Source organism: Xenopus tropicalis, chromosome 4, assembly GCF_000004195.4.
Source record: "Xenopus tropicalis strain Nigerian chromosome 4, UCB_Xtro_10.0, whole genome shotgun sequence".
NCBI classification, from domain to species: Eukaryota; Metazoa; Chordata; class Amphibia; order Anura; family Pipidae; genus Xenopus; species Xenopus tropicalis.
The window spans coordinates 69,232,815-69,237,169 of NC_030680.2; positions in this window are offsets into that span (position 1 = coordinate 69,232,815).

The window sequence follows — 4,355 nt, forward strand, 5'->3', positions numbered from 1 at the left end:
CACATTAATGGTTACAAGCACAATAATGTTTTATTGAAACTGTGCTTATAGATGTGATAATGCACAGAATTTATATTCTGCATGTTTCACCAGCTGGATTACACATTATCCAGTAATTAGACTAAATTGTGTACAGACCCAATACTCTTATGTAGGAGCAACTATAATTAGTATGTGTTTATATAAAGACTGCTAATCTATTGCAAACTTAACTATGGGGTATTTTAACAACTGACAACTGGTGTGCTTACATGGAAAATAGTGGTGGTAAAACCAATTGCCTGTCTAGTGTCTCACTATGATACACGCTGGCAGTGACAGGCAATGACAGGTGGTATGGGGGTTTATGGCCACTGGTGTTTACCAAAGAGCTTGGAATTAAAACAGAGTGAAGATCAGTTTATTGTTTAGAGATAAACATTCACTTCTATTCCACTGCTATCCTCATGTATAAATCCCTGTGTATACTCTGTGGTTTCTCAGTCTGTATCTGTATCTGCTATACCATCCAGTGCAGTCAGTTTAGTAGTCACAGATGATCAATAATGTGATAGGGAAAACATTACATAGATCCAACCAAGGGAAGGAACCTTTTAAGCTGGCTATATATCAGTAAGTGGGGTTTCCACCTTTCAGGAAGGAAAACCCAGGAGGAGGATGGGGGGGGCAGTGATGTCACAGGGGTGTGACCATTGACCAGGGATGTGGCCGATGATGTTGATCAACACTGTCAATCAGAGTACTGCCTGGTTTCCCTAATTTGCAAAACCAGGCAGAGAGTTTTGACCTGGACAGCCCTTCCAAAAACCAGGCCGTCTGGGTCAAAACTGGACAGGTGGCAACCCTATCAGTAAAATATCTGTTGGGCAGGTTTAAAAATCCTGATGCACTCTTTTACCAATGGGCCTACATAGGCACCTAAATGTTTGGATTAGCTAGATCAGCTGTTTAGATTAAAATCACCTAGCTCATGGTGGTCATATCAGGTAAAAATCTGCTTGTCAGGTGTATGGCTAGATTTACACTTAAGGGCCATGACAGACGTGGAGATTAGTCGCCATTAATCTCCCCGACATGCCATCCCACCGGCTAGAATGTAAATCACCAGTGGGATGGCATACGTGGCGCAGTGTTTTGCCAAAGTTCCCTTGAGAGGAAACTTCGTCAATTTCGGCGCCGCGTATGCCATCCCACCGGTGATTTACATTCCACAAGTTTTTTGCGGTTTCCGTTAATTTTCCAAGAATACGAACATTTCGGAATTCGTAAACGCTTTGGTTACACTTTCCTCGGGACTATCTTTTCACCAGCTTTAATCTGTTGGGTACCATTGAGTCCAAAGCCAGACATGGAAGGCATCAAAGTCAGGTTTTCGTGACATAATAAACTTTTCCCCACGAAAATATAGCGATTTTCGGAACGCAATTGTGATATTTTCATACGAACGATTGTTGAGACATTTTAGAACTTCAGAAATTATGGTGGTTATTCGAAATTTTTACCATATCGTGTTTTAAGACCAGAAAAAAAAAAAAACAGATTTTAGTAAATGTGCCCCTTAGTATACTATTATATATATAAAACTACACCTAAAAATAAGTGCATTCATTTGACCCCATGTTTAAATGGGTTGTGAACTAAAAAGTGACTCTTTTGAGTAGAGTTCCCAAACATAATTATGAAAAGAGGATTATCCACTGATAATTATACTTACTAGAGCTACGTCATTCATCTCATTGTTATCTACATATTGAGATTATGCAGTTTTTTGCTGGCTAATTTTTTACTGTAATCAAAGTTCAAAAGGGTGAAAAGGTGTTCCGAGATAGAAAAGCAATTTTTATGGCCTTTCAGAGACAATCATATGAAACCAAGACGAGAAAGGGTAAATTAAAGCTTGCTGAATTACTGCCCCATCACCACTTAACTCTCGATAATAGCAAGAGCAGAGCAATGTTTATGCATTTGGATCCACCTGTCTTCTAATAAGCCAGCATGGGTGCTGGAATAAATTTTATGTAGGGTGATAATCAGAAGTTCTGCAAGAGGTTTTATGTGCCAGTCACTCAGGATCGTGCTGCTCTGATTCCTATGTGAAAAGAAATACCACATTTCTTTCCTTCTAGTCTGTATACACAATCTTCTGTTTCAAAATTCCCCCACTCAGAAAACTCATTTAGAGCATGGTACAAGCCTGCTCAGTTTGCTCCTCTCTCCTCCTCTCCAGACCAAGCTAAAATGGCTTCTGCTATCTTGAACAAACAGAGGGAGCTTGTAGGGCAGTTTACTCAAGTATGATAAAGCAAGTATGGTAAAGCATTTTACAGAATAAATATAGCGTTCTAGCTTGCACTATATTGGCAATAAAATGCCTCAGTAGCTTTCCTTCTGCTTTAAATTAAATAACAAGTGCAGCCCTTCTAGCTGGATTTTCTAGATGTGATCCTTAAATGTCAAGTGATCTGGTAACCCTTTTCTAGAGACCACCAGTAAACCTGACATCTAATCTCACAAATATAAGTGTTCTACACACCTAGGGGCACATTTACTAACCCACGAATCCGAATTGGAAAAATTCCAATTGGAAAACGAACATTTTGCAACTTTTTCGTATTTTTTGCGATTTTTTCGTCGCCTTTACAACTTTTCGGAAATTGTCGCTACTTTTTAGTTACCAATACCATTTGCGCGAAAAAACGCGAGTTTTTCGTAGCCATTGCGATTCGCTCGTATCTTGTCGCGACTTTTTCGTATTGAGCGCTCGTAAGCGGCGGGCGAAACTTTCAGACTTAGCATGATTTTGGAAGCCTCCCATAGGACTCAATGGCACCCTGCAGCTCCAACCTGGCCCAAGAAAAGTCACCATACTGAAGCTTGAAAGAATCCGAATCGGCACGAAAGCTGCGAAAAAGTCGCAACTTTTCACGCAAGTAGTAACGCTACGAAAAAAATCGCAACATTTTGCGCAACATTCGGAATGGCTACGAAAAAGTCGCCATATACCGATCATTACGAAAAAAACGCAATCGGACGCATTCGGCCCGTTCGTGAGTAAGTAAATGTGCCCCCTAGAGTCCTTTGTGAAAAGAAATACCACATTTATTTCCTTCTAGTCTGTATACACGATCTTCTGTTTCAAAATTCCCCCACTCAGAAAACTCATTTAGAGCATGGTACAAGCCTGCTCAGTTTGCTCCTCTCTCCTCCTCTCCAGACCAAGCTAAAATGGCTTCTGCTATCTTGAACAAACAGAGGGAGCTTGTAGGGCAGTTTACTCAAGTATGATAAAGCAAGTATGGTAAAGCATTTTACAGAATAAATATAGCGTTCTAGCTTGCACTATATTGGCAATAAAATGCCTCAGTAGCTTTCCTTCTGCTTTAAATTAAATAACAAGTGCAGCCCTTCTAGCTGGATTTTCTAGATGTGATCCTTAAATATCAAGTGATCTGGTAACCCTTTTCTAGAGACCACCAGTAAACCTGACATCTAATCTCACAAATATAAGTGTTCTACACACCTATGGGAATAAGAAAAGGCTGATGGGAATTAACCTATGTTGGGGTCCAAAAAGAGATTTGTTCAGACAATCGCCCTGCCTCACATACTCATGTTTATCTGTAAGCCAAAACAGTCACAACAAAAAGGTGACAGAAGTGGGTGGTATACTAATTATCTAATTACCTCAAAAGGAGCTAACATGGAATAACTTTGGTTCTCCTGTTTAGTTCAAGAAATATCTTAAAACATATTATTCCTGATTTAAACATCAGCCAAAAGTATGATCAGCACAAGCGCTATCCATAGCACCCATGTAGAACAAGGGAATACACTGCCCTTCTAAAGGGGTTGTTCCGAGAAATTTGAATTACCTGTTGAGGACAGTATTCAATGTTCTAGTGTTAGCTGAGCTCTTGCCTTTTGTCTTGCAAAATGCTACTGAGAAAAGTATAATTTTACAGTAACAGAAAATGTTAAAAATAGCATATTCATAATCTCTCCGAGGAATAGCTATCACAATGTTTTGCTTGATTTTGAAGAATTTTTCTTAGTGGACGACTACTGTAATTAGTTTCAAAGTTCCTTTGTGTGTAGGTTTAGCAGGACAAACGGCACTTTGTATGGTGAGCCAGGAAGCTGCCTCATGACAATCTGACCTCAGCGGCTGTTCCGACACATTCTAGTACACATTATCTGCAAAGTGTTGGATGTAAAGTCACACTGAACTCAGAATGGCAACAGCAATAACAAGCAATGAATAGCTTGCTGAACATGATGCTTTAAAATTCTTCTGGGGCAATTAGGAACTTGTTTAATAATTACTGACAGTGACCTCTGCTCTGTAGCTCCCAACC